General features: G+C 38.8%; 1 pseudogene; it reads right to left on the reverse strand.

The window, feature by feature from the left end:
- Positions 1-15,521: 15,521 nt before the first annotated feature.
- LOC124969370 (aldo-keto reductase family 1 member B10-like) lies at positions 15,522-16,385 on the reverse strand (annotated as a pseudogene).
- Positions 16,386-17,597: the final 1,212 nt, after the last annotated feature.

The following is a 17,597-nucleotide window of genomic DNA, read 5'->3' on the forward strand; positions in this document are numbered from 1 at the left end:
GAATCAGGCAGGCCTAAGTCTCAGGCTCCCTTGCTGTTCCCGTTTCTCTCTGGAGCTCTCTGGGCCCTGTCCTGGGTAGTGGGAGGTGGAGAGAGCTCTCTGTTACTGTAACCTCCGGAAGCAGAGTGGCATCTCAGGAGCTGTAGGGCATGTGGGGGCTCTGTCCTTCTCGGCTTAGGCTGTTCAGAGATTTAAAGCTTTCTCTTCTTCAGCAAGAGTTCTTCAGTTTCCCTCCAGGATCTGCCTCCTAATGGCCCTATGTTGATTCCCCACCTCTACTCAGCACCAAGACTGGAGCCCTGGCCCACAAGCTGGCAGAGGAGGCCTCTGGCTCGTGGTGAGATGGGTCAGAGGCAGGTGGCTCCCACCAAGGCTGGTTGGCTGCGTCAGACAGAGCAGAGGTGTAGGGGGCAGGGATAAGCTGTTCCCAGCTGTGGGATCAGGAAGGCTTGAAGGACAATTGACAACTGAGTGGTACCTAGAAAGATGAGAGAATTTCCCTGAGTGGAGGTAGGGCCCTTATGGGAGGGTGGATGTTGCAGGTACAGGAAACACTTTGAGCAAAGGCACAGAGCTGGTTCATGTGCACAACCGGCCTTGTCCCATTCTGTCCCTAGGGGCTCTGCCAGTTGTGCCCCTGGAGTAGAATTCTGCCCTCACCATTCCCAGCCCACCCTCTCCACCCCATTGTGACACCACCACCCCCCAATCACCAATGGAACCCAAGGATTCTGCTTCCAAGGGTCTGGCTGGGCCTGGACTGTGGTCAGGTGGGCCCTGGCTTTGGCTGTCTTCCTATCTCCGGGAGGAGGGCCCGGGAGGGGGCAGAGGGTGTCAATTATGATAACAGCCGGCAGTTGCGCAGCCATGTTCTCAGCACAGATGTGGACAGGAGCCTGCCTGGGCCTGTTCGGCTGTGGGGAGTCTGTGGAAAGAGCAGACTGCCCTCACAGAAAGCGTGAGTCCCCAGGCGTGGCATCTGGCCATTTCCTGCCCCAGGTGGAGTGCTCCTCCTGGCCGTACCTCTCTCAGGCCTCAGCTTCCTTGTTCGTATGTTGAGAGGTGTTTGCCTGGGGCCTGCCCACCTGGCCGAGGACTGGTGGCCTCAGTAGAGGGAGGGAGTGCTCTGGGGTCTTGCACACGGTCAGTCTCTGTGGGTATTCAGGTGGTGCTAGGGAACACTGAAAGGAACCCTGCAGGGGGAGGCGGGTACAGCTGGGTCTGGTTTAGAAATCAAATCTGTTAGGAGAGCAGAGATCCCCTCCCTGTTTCTATGGCAGTCTGCCCATCCTCCTCCCTCCCTCCAGTTCTGTCTGTGCACGCAGTGCCTTGGTTTCCTATGTCTGCTGCAGCCTACTCTCACACGCATGAACACCTTACGATTCTCCAGTCAAGGTGTCTACAGGGCTGCATTCCTTTCTGGAGGCCCTGGGGAGACTCTGTTTCCTGACCTTTTCCAGCTTCAGCTGGCTGCTTGCATTCCTTGGCTTGCGGCCTCCTTCCATCTTCAAAGCTAGCAATAGCCAATCAAATCTTTTGAATGCTGCCTTTCTCTGCTTCTGACCCTCCTGCCTCATCTTCCACATTCAAGGACTCCAAGATTACATTGGGCTCACTTGGCTCAGCCAGGATAATCTCTTTCTTTTAAAGTCAGATGATTAGTAACCTTAATTTCATCTTCAGCTTCAGTCCCCCTTGTCAGGTAAGTGGACATAGTCATAGTTTCTGGGGATTAGGATGTGGACATCTTTGGCACGGCCAGTACTCAGTCAACCAACTCCATTTCCGTATCCAAGCATGCTCTTCCTCGTGTGTTTTCTGCTTCTCGTATCCCTTCTATTCCTATTGATAGGGATCCCAGGCTCAGGGGCTAGGGGAAGGAGGTGTAGACAGTGAAAAGGGATAATGATGCCAGATGCTGCTGGAGCTCCTGTTGCAACAAATCAGAAGAAGCACAACCCAGGCTGAGCAAAGTGGCTCCTCAGTCTAAGAAGTGGACCCTACGCAGCTTTGCCATGTGGGAATGCTGTCCCATTGACCAAAATTCAAAAAGAAGATGCCGAATTTATGGGAAATCTGTTGGCAGCGAGTTCACTCTGTAAGACAGAGAGAAGCCTCAACAGGGACTAGCCAAAGGACATGTGTCTGTGGGCTGGATTTGTCCAGTGAGCAACAAGTTGGAGCCCTCTTGCTTGGATTATAGAACAGCAGAATCACGATCTGAGAGGGAGGCAGCCTCCTAGTGTGGCTGGTAGGAAACTAGGACCCCAAGAGGGAAAGGGATATGTCCTTGAGCCTGTGTTCAGGACTCACCCCTGACCCCTTCTCCCTAAGCAGAGAGCAAGCTCTTCTCCAGTCCTGTCCACTCTGTCCCAGAGTGGAGTGCAGGGCTTACTGTGGCTTCTGAAAGTGGTCATAGCCCTAGCTGGAGCTACCAGGGCAGCTTGGGAACATGCTAGGTGAGGACCACATGAGGACTGACCACCAGGCTGGGCCACTCCTCAGGAACCTGGCTTAAGGGGAGAGATTTGGTGTGTGCAGTTTGACATTCCTACAGCTTCTCACCCTCCAGCCCCACCACTGTGCTAGCCCCAGCCAGGCGAGAGCCAAGACCCTCCTTGAAAGACCTTTCTGGAGAAACTTTCTGGAATACAGAGTCTGCAGGGAGATTGACAGAATTGAAAGGAAGAACTTGGAAGAGATGCCCCCGTTCATCATCTGAACTATGTCTCAGCGTGTCTTGTTCAGTGCTCAGGAAACGAGCTTCTGCTGAAGGCCAGAGCATCGGGCAGGTGTGAACACATAGAGGGATGTCACTTCAGAGGACCTGGCCTGACAATGTGGGTGCTCGGCCTCCATCAGAATAAAAAGAAACACAAGGGTAGAGATAAGGAGTCCCATCATACCTATGAAATCACCCCCAAATCAATACAAGTTATAAAGCCCAGTGCTGGGGGACCATGAGGAAATACCCACGTCATAAACAGCTGTGGGCTGAAATAGTTTGCTCCTTTTGGAGGACACCTGAACATAAGGTACAAGAGGTCATAGGACTGCTCCTAGTTCTTGGACACAAGCCCAGGAGACAGAGAGCCCTGTGCACAATGATGGATACAGAAGGGTTACCTGGGATGCCAAGAAGCCGGAGTGGAAACCCTGATACCTAGCAGCAAAGACAAAGTAAACAATCCCTTAATGAAAACTGCAACCAGTAACGAGGTCACCGTGAAGATGAGTTCAGACTGGAAAACAATGACAGTGAGGAGGAGCAGGCAGAATCTCACAGGACAAAGCATACCCTACATCACAGGGCGTCCCTGCCACCTCCCTCCATCTCCATCAGAGGGTGAGAGGTCCTGCTGGAAGGGTGAGAATGTGCCTTTTAGGAAAGGGTCCTTGTGCACCTGTGAACCAAAGAACCAGCGCATTACTAATAACTTAAATCCACCTCTTCAAGTTATCCCTGTCTCCCCCAAGAGATGATTACCCTGAATTTCATCCTCGCTGTCAAAAAACTTGCAGGTTTATTGCAAAGCATACCTATCCAATAAGTAGTTTGGCTTGCTTTTGAACTTTATAAAAAGCTCAACCACCCAACTTGTTTTTAGACTCACCATGTTGATAGATGGAGCTGAAGGTGATTGATTTTCACTGCTGTATGTCACTGTCTCAAGACATCGCAGTGTAGGCCTGCTGTTGACGGGCATTTGAGCTCTTCCTCCCACCCCCTTATTTGAAGTGTGTCGTGGACATTTTCATTCTTGTGAGTGACAGATATATTCCATTAGTCAGTATTATCAAACCTCTCAGGTTTTCTCAGTCAAATAAATGTAAAAATCTTATGGAAAAAAATCTTATGGATTTGCTTACCCCTCATTATTAAAGAGGCTGAGCATCTCTTTCTAAGTTTGTGGGTCACACAAGCTTCCTCTTCTTGAAATTCCTGTTCATGGCTCTTGCCCATTTTACTATCATCATCTTCTTATTGATTTGTGGGGGTTCTTTACATATTCTTGATCCCCATCCTTTTTAGTTCGTGTGTGTATAAATATCTTCTCCCAGTTGAGGCTTGTTTTTTTCTACTTTTTAAGTAGTTGGATTTATTTTAAAATTTTATCGTTAGCATAAAATAGCTGAATATTAATAGTGTCCTGATTAAAAAAAAACTTTCCTCATCCAAAAGTCAGAAATACATTTCTCTGTGTTTTCTACTAAAAGTCTTTGTCTTAAAACTTAAGCCCTTAATAGGACTGGGAATTTTATGAAGCAAAAAATCCAATTTTAATTATTTTTATTTTATTTTAATTATTTATATCTGTCATGCCACTTTCTCTGTTTCATATATTAAAACTTTGCAAAGTTATATTTCTGGGCTTTCTCTTTAGTAGTCCTGGGTTAATACCACCATGTCTGTAATTAATATAACTTTATAACAAATCTTAATTATTCCGATAATGATGCAAATCATTCCTCTTTACTATTCAGTAGAATTCTCTTAGGTATTTATACCCTTTTTTTCCATATAAATTTTAGGAACATCTTGCCAAATGATTTAATGAAAAATACATTTTGGGTTTTGACTAAAGTTTTAGTGAATCTGTAGATCAAAAAAGGGAAGAATCGACAGCTTTTATTCATGCCCATCAGCTATCTTTCCATTTATTTTTCTTCCTTATCACATTTCTGTAAGTTTTATTTTATACTCATAGTCTTACATATTTTAAGCCATTTTCTAAAATTGTAGTTAAAAAGTACACAGCATAAAATTTACCACCTTAACCATTTAAACGTGCAGTTCGGTGGCAGGAAGTACATTCACCTTGCTCTGCAGACATTACCACCCCATCTCCACAACGATTTCATTCTCCTCCATTGAAAACCTGAACCATTAAACACTGATTCTCCTTTTCCTCCTTCCTCCTGCCCCTGACAGTCACCGTTCTCCTTTCTGTCTCTATAAATTTAATTACTAAAAGTACTTCATAGAGGCGGAATCATGTGGTAGTTGTCCCTTTGTGATTGGCTTATTTCACTTTGCAAAATGTCTTCCAGTTTCATCCCTAGGGTAGCAGATATCAGGATTTAACTTTTTTTAAGACTGAGTAATATTCCATGGTATGTATATACCACATTTTGTTTATCTGTGCACCTGATAATGGACACCTGAGTTGTTTCCACCAGCTGGCTATTGTGAACGAGGCCACTATGGACATGGGTGTGCAAATATCAGTTTGAGTCTTGCTTTCAAGTCTTTTGTGTCTATTTCCAGAAGATTGTTGGACTGATTGGAAACTCTCTTTCATACTATTGGGAATTATCATATTGCTTTTCTGCAGTGGCTGCACCATTTTACATTTCTACCAGCAGTGCACAAGGTTCTAATTTGTCTACATCCTCACCAACACTTATTTTGGTTTTTGTTATAATAACCATCCCCATGGGTGACTTGCATATATCTTATTAGATTTGTTCCTAATGTATATTTTAGTATTATAAATGATGTCTTTTTGGTTTTCCCTGTTTTAAAAAATCTCTTTAGTCTGAAATAATTTTTAGAGTTATAAAGAGTTGTCAAAAAGGTACATAGAATTCTCATTATCCTATACTCAGCTTCCCTTAAGGTTAGCATCTTAATGATCTCTACCAGGAAATTAACATTCACCTGAAACTATTAAATAATCTACAGATTTTACTTGAATTTGACCAGTCAGGGTCTCACACCTCTGAAGCCAGTTACCATGTCTTAATGTCCTCCAACCTCAGAAAGTCCTCAGCCTTCATCTTTTCTGCTTTGGCACTTTTGAAAAATAATGGCCAGCAATTTTGTAGAATGCCCCCAAATTTCTTTGGTGTTTTCTCACAATTACTTGAAGGTTATGCAGAGTTGGTTAGAGTCGCTCAGAAGAGATGTGCATCCTTAGTGCATCCTACAAAGACTAAGTATATCAGCGTGTTCTGTTCCTGGTGGTTTTAATTTTGATCCCTTGGTTGAGGTGATATTTGCCAAGTTTTTTGCTATAAAATTTTTATTATTTTCTTCTGTGTAAATGAGGAATATCTTATGGGGACATGCTTTGAGACTGTGCAAACATTTGTTTCCCATCATATTTTCATTCTCTAATTTAAATATTATAGATAAGAGTTAGGTAGAAAGAAAGAGTATCTTCTATAAGATAGAAAGCCCAGAAATATATTTGTGCAAAGTTTCAATATGTGAGAGAGAAGGGGGGGGCATGACAGATCAGTAAATAAAAATAATTAAAACTGAACTTTTCACATCATAAAATTCACAGTCCTATTAAAGACTTAAGTTTTAAGACAAATACTTTTAATAGAAAATACAAATATTCTATAGTAATGAAAAAATGTCCCTTTTTCCTATTTATTTATTCAGTTATTTATTTATGGACTCACATATATTTTTCTATGGGTTATTATCTATTGCTGTCATTATTTCGTTGCTAAAATTGTCCTGTATTTGGCAGTTGGGGACTCCTTTGGTTTGCCTCCTGTTTCCTTTGACATATTGGGGGCACTTCCTTACTTTCTGAAACCATAATATATTTCACATTCATCTCGTGTTTTCTCAGGCCCAGGCCTGGAATCAACCATTGCTCTGAATAACTCTATTTTTGTTTTTAAAGATCTGAGTACTAGGTGTGCTCATTACTGCTAAGGCATTATTGTGTCTAGGCCATCTCAGTGGACAGAGCTGGAAAACACACACACACACACACACACACACACACACACACACACACCTCTGTGTAGCTAATCATGAGTTCCTACTGATACCTTTGATTCCAGCCCAATGCCGGGGGCTTCACCTGTCTTAGCTGTGACTCCTTTCTCTGGCAGAAACCCAGCTCTTGTCTACAATGTACAGATGGCCCCTGACTTTTGATGGTCCAATGTACAATATTGTTTACTGTACAACAGGCTTCTCAGAGTATTAAATGCATTTTCAACTTAGTATATTTTCCATTTATGATGAATTTATCAGCATGAATTTATCCCCACTGTAAGTCAAGGAGAATCTGCACTAACTCGAGTTAGTAATAAATTCACTGACTAGAGTAACAATATTTGTCTATAGTTCTTTTTTATCTTTAAAAAAATAGCTTTACAACATACAGTCAACATACTATTTTTCAGTTATTTAGATGAGTTCTTTTCTTCCCCCTCCTCCTTTAACATGGTTATGATGCCTATTTGTGTTACAGTTAGCTTTATTTGTTACTGTTTGGGTTCTCTCCTCATCCTGGTTGGTTTTAATTAATGATCTCTTTGGGGAGGGCCTGTGTATGAAACTTAGCTATGTTTCCTAGAACTAGAACTAACAGGAAAAGCCATGCTCAGAGAAGTGTTACTCTCCTCCCCTGCACCCACCTCCTCCCACCCCTCCATCCTTTTCACCTGTTCCCAACTACTAGCCCTTGCAGATAACTAGTCTGATTAGACTGTGACTTATCTTCCTGTATTTTTTTTACAAATGAGCAGACCGATATTTTCTTTTGCTTACCGGAGGGGTAGCATCCCATAGACACTCTTGACATATTGCTTTTCTCACTTATCAATATCACCTGGAAATCATTCTTTATCAGTTCATAGACATTTTCCTCATTGGGGGGCAGAGTTTGCTAGGGAGTGAACTCAGGGCTCTATGCATGCTAAGCAAGTGCTCTACCACTGAGCCACATCCCAGCCCCTGCGTTTTCCTTGTCCGTTTCCACAGCGGCCTCACACTGGGTTTGTGGATGAACCGCTTCTCTGATGTGTGGACATCTAGGTTGTTTCCAGTACTTTATATCACATTCAGTGCATGGTAAATAACCTGGTGAATATGTATTTTTTAGTTCTGTAAAGCTTATCTTCAGGGTAAATTTCTAGCAGTGGGATTGCTAAGTCAAAATATAAGTACACCGATAGTTTTTGTAGGGATGTATGTCAATGGTTCCCAAGACCATCCCCATTCTTCTGTGATTCACTAGAAGATTTCATGGGCCTCAAAAATTAATTATAGTCACAGTTATAATTTCTTACAGCAAGAAAGGCATGTGGCAAAATCTATATGGAGAAAAGGCGCATTGGGTGGAGTTTAGATGATACTGGATGCCACCTTCCAGTAGTCCTCTCCCATGGGAATTAAGGGTGCCCTCACTCCCTGAGCAATGATCTGTGGCAATTTGTGTGAGGTCTTTTCTGCCAGAGAACCTTCGGAGCCTAAGTTTCCAGGGTTTTATTGGGAGTTGGTCACGTGGGCACATAGAGCCTTTATGACCAACTGAAGTTACGGAAACTTTCACTGTCCAATTTCAGACCTCAAGCAGGAAAGCAGCTGTTCAGCAGGAGACACAAACTATTTAGACAAGTCAGTATAGTGTTGAATCAAGGTGCTAAGGATGCAAAACACTATTCTTGTAGCACAGGGAGCATCCCAAGAGCTCAGTACCCAGACGCCAGTCAAGGATTGGCTTCCCTCTGATTTTAAAGGGAATAATTCTGTTTCCCTTTTAGGATTTTGTTGTTGTTGTTGGGAGGGGGCAGATAGTTTCTCTTAGTAAATCAAAGACATTCCACTTTTTCCTAGGATTTTTTTGGGGGTGTTATTAGGGAGTAAACCCAGGTCTTACACATGTTAGGCAATTTTTTTTTAAAATTTTAAGTTCTAACTAAACTTTTTAAAAAGTGTATTTATTTTGATTCATTGTAAACAAATGGGGTACAACTTGTTTCTCTGGTTGTACATGAAGTAGAGTCATACCGTTTGTGTCATCTATACATTTACACAGGGTAATGGTGTTTGTCTCATTCTGTTATTTTTCCTTCCTCCCTCCCCTCCCACGCCTCTTTTTCCTCTATATAGTCCCTCCTTCCTCCATTCTTGCCTCTCTCCCACCCCCCATTATGTATCATCATCCACTTATCAGAGAGATCATTTGTCCTTTGATTTATTGGGATTGGCTTATCTCACTTAGCATGATATTCTCCAACTTTATCCATTTAGGCAAATGGATAAAGGCTGGCCTTGAACTTTTGATCCTTCTGCCTCAGCCTCTAGAGTCACTGGGATTATAGGCATGTGTCACTGTGCCCAGTTTTCAGGATTCTTTTTTAAAAACCATAAATCAATGTTGAATTTTTCCAAATGTATTTTCTTTACCTGTAAACATGATCATGTTTTTTTCCACTCATCTATTAAATATAGATAGCATATTTTCTTTTTAAAACACTATAAAATTTGATTTACTAATATTACGTTTAGAGTGTTCACATCTATTTCTATGAATGAAATGAATCAATAATTTCTTATAATATAGATTTTATAGTTTTTAAATCAAAGTTAATTTTTACAGAAACTTCCATTGTCAATTCATCTTTTCCTATCTGTTCCATAAAAGTTTCATAGATTGGTGTTTTCTTTGTAGGAAGATTCTTCACTTTTATAATTTGTTTCATCAATAGAAATTTTAAGACTTTCTATTTCTTTAAGCCTTATAGAGCCTAATGATCTGTTTTGATTAATTTTGTTTTAGGAATTTAATTTACCTAAGTTTTCATATGTCTTAGCATAAAGCTGATGTTAGTAATTTTGGGGGGGTACTGGGGATTGAACTCGGGCACTTGACCACTGAGCTACATCCCCAGCCCTATTTTGTATTTTATTTAGAGACTGGGTTTCACTGAGTTGCTTAGTGCCTCGCTTTTGCAGAGGCTGGCTTTGAACTCACGATCCTCCTGCCTCAGCCTCCCCAGCCACTGGGATTACAGGCATGTGCTACCATACCTGGCTTAAAGTTGATGTTAGTATTCAGTTAATATTTTAAATTTTACCATATTTGGATATTCTTGTTTGCATATATAGAAATCTCACTTGTAACTTCTGCCTTTTTATTTATTCCTTAATTTCATGAAAGTTTTGTATCTTTTATGAATCTATTGAAGAATCAATATTGGACCTTGTTGATCCTCTATTTTTCTATTTCCTTTATTTTTGTCTTAACTTTATTATTTCCTTTCTTAATTTGATTTTATTCTTTGGGTATTTCTTAATTCCTTGTGATGATGATCAATTTTCAGTCTTTCTGTTTTTCTATTAAAAGCAGTTAAAGCTATAAATTTTTTATAAAGTATCACTTTTTATTACCATCCACAACTTTTGACATGTTGTAAGTTATGTTATTACTCATTTGTAAATATTTTAAAATTTCCATTATGATTTCTTCTTTGATTTGTGAAGGAACAACAAGATCCTTTTTTTTTTTCTTAAAATATATGGAGATATCTATATCTGTCTTTATCTCATGTCCATAGACTGAATTACTACTCCTCATGTTAAAATGCTAATTCTTCCCCCATTACCTATAGATTAAATACAGTCTGAATCAAAAACACAGCAAGCTGTTCTGTAGATAACAAACTGGTCCTAAAGTTCACATAGGAAATCAAAAGACCTAGGAAAGCCAACATAATAGTGAGGAAAAACCAAGTTAGATGACTCACATTGCCTGATTTCAAGACTTATTACTAAGAAGCTACCACAATCAAGATTGCATGGTATTGACCAAAGTATATACACATAGATTTCTGGGATAGAATGGACCCACGCAAATACAGTTCACAATCTTTGACAAAGGCACAAAAGCCATTCATTCTGTAGAGAAAGGGCAGACATTTCAATAAATGGTAGTGGAACAATTGGAGTACCTATGCAAAAATGTTCACATAGATATAGATCTCATACCTTTTATAAAAATTAACTCAAATTAGATCAGAAACCTAAATGTAAAATAAAACTATGAAACCTCAAGAAGAAAACATAACAGAAAATCCAGATGACCTTGGGTTTCACAATGAGGTTTTTAGAAACAACACTAAGAGCAGAATTAAATAAAATATAGATAAATTTGACTTTATTAAAGTTAAAAACTTCTGCTCTGCAAAAGACATGATTAAAAGAAAAAAAAGGCAAGTCACAGGCTGGGAGAAAATATTTGGAAAACATTTCTGATAAAGGACTTACATAAAACATGTACAAAGACTTCAAAACTGAATTTCAAAAATTTAAAAATAGGCAAAAAATCTGAAGAGATAAGCCATCAAAGCAGATTACCGATGGTAATTAAGCATATGAAAAGACAGTCAACATTATTTGTCACTAGAGAGTGCAATTTACTACAATAAGATTCCACCACACATCTATTAGAGTGGACTTTAACCCAGAAAACTGACAATATCAGTTTCTAATCAGAAACCAGAGCAACATGAATTCTTATTCATTGCTGGTGTAAATGCAAAATGGTACAGACAGTTTGGAAGACAGTTGGCAGTTTCTTAACAAAGTTAAACATATTCTTACCATATGATCCAGCATTCATGAGACTAGATATTCACCCAACTGCTTTGAACATTTATGTCCACACAAGTTTTTGAATTTATACAGTTTTATTCACAATTGCCAAACAGTGGAAGCAACCAAGATGTTCTTCAATAGAGATGAAAGGGTGAGCAAAATCTGTGGTACATGAATACGAAAGAGGAATATTCAGTGATTTTTTTAAAAGTACGATTAAGCCACAAAAAGATAAAGTTTTGCAAATGCTCCAAATAAGCTTGAGAAAATGTTTTCTCTAGTTAAAAGACATGGATTACCCTTAAATGCATATCACTAAGTGAAAGAAGCCAGTCTGCAAGGATTGACATTGTGGAAAAGGCAAAGTACACAGTAAAACATCACTAGTTGCCAGGGGTTTGAGAGGGGAGAGGAGGTTTGAACAGGCAGCACAAGGGTTTTTAGGGCTGTGATGATACCTTTTTTTTTTTTTTTTTTTTTTTTTTTTGCACGGGGGATTAAATCCAAGGGTGCTTAACCACTGAGCAACATCCCCAGCCCTTTTTATTTTTTATTTAGAGACAGGGTTTGCTAAGTTACTTAGGGCCTGGCTATGTTGCAGAGGCTGACTTTGAACTTGCGATCCTTCTGCTTCAGTCTCCAGAGCTGCTACTGTATATTTTCATGGTGAATATATTACCCTGTGCATTTGCAAAACCCATAGAATTTTATCACACAAAGGGTGAAACTTTTTTTTTTGGTGGTTCTTAGTTATATATGACAGTAGAATCTATTTTGAAATATTTATACAAGCATGGAATATATGAATATGTTATTGTAATTAGGATCCCAGTCTTGTGGATGTACACAATGTTGAGATTCACTGTGACATATTCACATATGTATGTAGGAAAGTTATGTCAGATTTATTACACTGTTTTTCCTATTCCCATCCCACCTCCCTTCCCTTCCTTCCCCTTTGTCTAATCCTCTGAACTTCTATTTCCCCCACCCCTCAGGGTGAACCTTAATGTATACAAATTTTTAAAAAATCTTCAAGGAGATGGAGAAATCCTGGGATGGAGTGCAAATTGTGACAAATGAATCCAAACTGTATTTTAAAAAATAATACAAATTTTAAATCAAGTTCTTAAATGGTTATTGACTTATAATTTAATTGCATTATTTCAGAAGACAGGTCTATATGAATCTTTACTTTGAAATTTGTTGAAGTTTGTTTTACTGCCTACCACATGATAAAGTTTTGCATATGCTCCAAAAAAGCTTGAGAAAAATGTTTTCTCTAGTTATTAGATGAAGAATTTTGTAAAAAAATAAATAAATAAATAAATACAAAAAAAAAGAATTTTGTAAATGACCATTAGATAAGCTTCTCCATGATGTTATTCCATCTATAAATTTGCTAAAGTTTTATATATTTGACCTCTTGAAACAGATGCATTAAAATCTCTCATTATTATATTGGGACTGTGTTTCTCCTGTTCTACGTATTACCATTTTAAGTAATCAAAGACATTTATTAGGCCAGATATTTTAAAAATTAACGCTTTTGGTGTGCTGAATGTTTATCTTCAGGTAGTGAATCTCTCTATTCCAAATGATGCTTTATTTTCACATTTATTTTGCTTGCTAGTAATAGGAAAGGTACATCCGCTGACTTTTGATTAATGTTTCCCTAATATAATTTTCCCCATCTTTATACTCCCTGCCTTTTTGTGACCTTGTTTTAAGTGTGTCTTCTTACAGGGTGACCAAATTGTTATCCACATTACGACACTTTTGAGAGGGAAAGCAGCAAGATGAATGACCACACCAACCAAAGTAAAGTAGACAGGGTAAGTTCTGGGGAAACTGGGGAACATTGGCCATGCTTTAAAAAAAAAAAAAAATAACACTGACTTCATTTTTTTTTTTTGCCTTTTTATTTTTATTTACTTGATTAATATTTTTAATTAACACAGTAATTGCACATTTTTATGGGGTATAGTGTGGCACTTCAAAGCATATATACAATGTGTAATGATTATATCAGGGTAATCGATGTATCCACCACCTTAGACATATATCATTTCTTAGTATTGAGAACATTCAAAATCCTCTCTATCAGGTACCTTGAAATATTCAATTAATTGTTGGCAACCACAGTTCTCCTGTTATACTGTAGAACAATAAATGTTATTCCTCCTACCCACCTGCACCCCTGTACCCATTAACCATCCTCCCTCCACCTCCTTCTCCCCCACCTGTCCAAGCTCTGGACTACTTAGTTTTCTACTTCTACTCCTCAATTTTCTAATTCTTCAAGATCAACTTTGCCTTGTGCATAAATGAGAACATGGAGTGTTTGTCTTTCTGTGCCTGACTTATTTCACCTAATGTAATGTCCTTCAGTTCTACCCATTGTTGTTGCAAATGATGGAATTTTGTTCTTTTATGGCTTGACTAATACTCCATAGTAATACTTGATGGAACACACACACTGTAGTTTCTTTATCCATTCATCCATTGGTGGACACTAGTCTGATTCATAGCTCAGTCTTGAAAATAGTGCTGCTCTTTGACATACTGATTTCATCTCCTCTGGGTACATACCAGTAGTAGATCATACATAGTTCTGTTGGTAGCTTTCGGAGGAACTGCAGATGATTTCCCACAGTGGCTGTAATAATTTACTTTCCTACCAGCAGTGTAGTTGAATCCTCATTGGCATGTTATTTTTTTAAAAATCTTTTAATCATAGACACTCTAACTGGAGTGAGGCATACCTCATCATGGTTTTGATTTGCATTGCCCTGATAAAGTGTGATGTTGAACATTTTTTTCATATGCTTTGACCATTTGTGTGTTCTCTTTTGAGAAATACCTATTCAAATCATTAGCCCATTTTTAACTGGATTATTATTGTTTTGTTGTTGTTGTTGAATGTTTTTAGTTCTTTACATATTCTGGATATTAAACCCTTCTCAGATAAATCTTTTGCAGGCTTTTCTCCCATTCTGTGAGGTTTCTCTTCACTTTACAGATTGTCCTTTGCTGCACAGAAGCTTCTTTAGTTTGATATAATCCCATTGGTCCATTTTTTATTTTGTTACCTGTGCTATTTGGGGCTTTATCTAAAAAAAATTTTTTTTTTTTGCCAAACCAACTTCTTAAACTGTTTTACCTTGTTTTCTTCTAGTAATTTCATAGTTAAGTTCTTACATTTAGATTTTTTTTATTACTTTTGAGTTGATTTGTGCATAAGGGTTACATAGAGGTCTATTTCCTTCTGCATTGGATATACAGATTCACCAACTCCATTTATAGAAGAAAGTGTCTTCTCTCCAACCTCTGTTGAAAATTAGGTGGTGGTAAATTCGCAGATTTATTTTTTGTTTTCTCTATTCTGTGCCATTGGTCTGTACATCTGTTTTTATGCCAGTACCATGCTATTTTGGTCAGTGTGGCTTTGTAGTATATTTTGAAATCAGATATTATGACACTTCCAGTTTTGTTCCTTGCTTCTGATTGCTTTGGTTATTCCATACTTTTATGTTTCCATGTGAATTTTGTGATTTTTTTTTCTGTGAAGAATGTCATCAATATTTTGATAGGAATTACATTGAATCTGCAGCTCACTTTGGATACTATGAATGTTTTAACAATATTCTTTTTTTTAACTTTTATTGTTTTAAAATTCTTTTCATTTTTGCATCCTCAATGTTAACAGAGATCCTGTTAAACAAACATTTAGTCAGATCAAATAAGTGGAAGAAATAGACTCATCTGAGTCATACTTTCCTATGACAAATCTCCTGGTTCAACATATGGATCTAAATAAAACCTTGCCTAGGGGGAGGGAGAAGGGAAGGGAAAAGAATATTCTGGGAAGGAGATTGGGTAACTAATGTTACGTGCATGTACGATTAGGGCATAACTAATCCCATTATGTATAATTATAATGCTCTAATAAAAAAATTTTAAAAACCTTGCTTAGATTCTGACCTATAACAAGGTCAGGTACAGTATGATTTCACATAAACTTGGCTATAATAGGACTTACGGGGAGCAAGTTCACTTCAGTGAAGAGAAAGAATCCACTAGTGTCTCATAAGGAGATTCAGCTTCAGTACTCAGCATTGAGGGGGTATTCCACCCAAGGAGCCTGGTCAGCCAGGACATGGGCCCCTCAGTTTCTGTTGAAGCTGAGTATGAGCACTGCCTCCTCATCACTCAATTTGAAGTCAAAAACCTGAAAGTTCTCAACAATGCATTCTGGTGTCACAGACTTGGGAATCACTACCACATTCCTCTAGATCTGGAACTGGATCAGAACCAGGGTCAAGGATTTGTTTTTACTTTGTGGCAATCTCCTTAATATTGGGGTCCTCCCTTAGTGACCTGGAGGATTTCTGGTTTGGCCCAAGGTCTATCTGAAGAATCCAGGGGGCCGTAGGCTGTGACAGTGATGCCGTTGGAGTGACAGTACTGGATCAGTTTCTCCTGGGTGAGTGAGGTATGGCTGACACTCAACTTGATTAGTCACTGGTTTATATTTGAGTCCAGGCTTGTTCAAGATCCTTTCAATCTGAAAGTGGTTAAAGTTGAAGACACCAAGGGATTTCACCAACCCCTCATCCTCCAGCTCCTCCATGACTTCCCAGGCATCCAAGAATGTTACTTTACTGATGAGGTTGCATCTTTGGGGAATAAGTCCTTGCCAGACTGAAATCCCTGGGACTGGTGAATAAATAAGACAGACATCCAGATAGTCCAGTTTTAGATTCTGGAGGGTCTTCCAACAGGTTCTCTCAAAGAAGGTGCACCACATCTTGCTAACAATAAAGAGGTCCTCCTGCTTCACCACCTTCTCTTGGATCTTCTTCCTCCTGAGTCTCATTCTGATAGACGCAGGCACAATCTATGTGGTGATATCCTGCATCAATGGCCAACTTCATGACTTCTTTAAATTTACTTGTGGGGGAGTCTCCCAGATACCCAAACCCAAAATGGGCATCATGGCTTTGGTGTTAAACTCCATGAAGGTGGCCATGGTAGGAGCAGAAATGATTCTGAGAGAGCAGATAGATGTCTAGTGTTAACAATCTTCTAATATATGAAAATTGGATTTTTTGTATGTCCTCTTCAATTTCTTTCATCAATATTTTATAATTATCATTTTAGAGATCATTCATTTCCTTTGTTAAATTTATTCCTATGTGTTTTATTTTACTTTATTTTTGTAGATAATGTAAATGGAATCACTGTCAATTTCTCAGCAATTTCCTCATTGTTGCATAAAAATGCTACTTCTTTTTATATGTTGTTTTTGTATCCTGTGACCTTACTGAATTTGTTTATAGGTTCTAACAGTTTTTGGTGGAGACTTTAGGTCTTTCTCTATATAACAGTATGTCTTCTGCAAACAGGAATTATTTGACATGCTTCTTTTCTATTTGGATGTCTCTTGTTTCTTTCTCTTTTCCTATTGCTGTGGCTAAGACTTCCAATGCTATATTGAGTAAGAGTGGGCAAAGTGAACACCCTGGGCTTGTTCCTAATCTTAGAGGAAATGTTTTCATTTTTTTTCCCATTCAGTGTGCTATAGGCTGTGGAATTGTCATATATAGATTTTATTATGCTGAAATAATTCCTTCTATACCTAATTTTTGAGAATTTTTATTAGGAAGTGATGTTAAATTTTATTAAGTGCTTTATTTTCATCTCATGAGATGATCATACAATTTTTATCCTTCATTCTGGTGGTGTGATTATTATATTTACTGATTTGCATATGTTGAACCATCCTGTGTCTCTGGGAGAAATTCCACTTGGTCACGGTGTATATTCTTTTTTATGGGCTGTTGGATTTGATTTGCTAGTGTTTTGTTTAAAATTTTGCATCTATGTTCAGTAAGGAAATTGCTAGAAGTTAGCTTGTTGGTTGTGTACTCATCTTGTTTGAGTATCAGGATAATACTGGCCTTGTAGAATGACTTTGAAAAGGGTTCTCTTTAAGGTTTTAGAATAGTTTGAGAAGAATTTACTTTAGTTCTTTAAAAGTTGAATAAAATTCAGTAGGAAAGTCATCACTATGGTTCTGGGCTTTCCTTTATCGGGAGACTTTATTACTGGTTCAATCTTGTTACCTGTTAGTCTGTTCAGATTTTTTATGTCCTTGTGGTTCAATTTTGGTGGATTATATGTATCCAGAAATTCACTGATTTTTTTTGCAGGTTTTCTAGTTTCCATATAGTTGTTCATA

This window comes from Sciurus carolinensis, chromosome 17 (genome assembly GCF_902686445.1).
Source record: "Sciurus carolinensis chromosome 17, mSciCar1.2, whole genome shotgun sequence".
Taxonomy (NCBI): domain Eukaryota; kingdom Metazoa; phylum Chordata; class Mammalia; order Rodentia; family Sciuridae; genus Sciurus; species Sciurus carolinensis.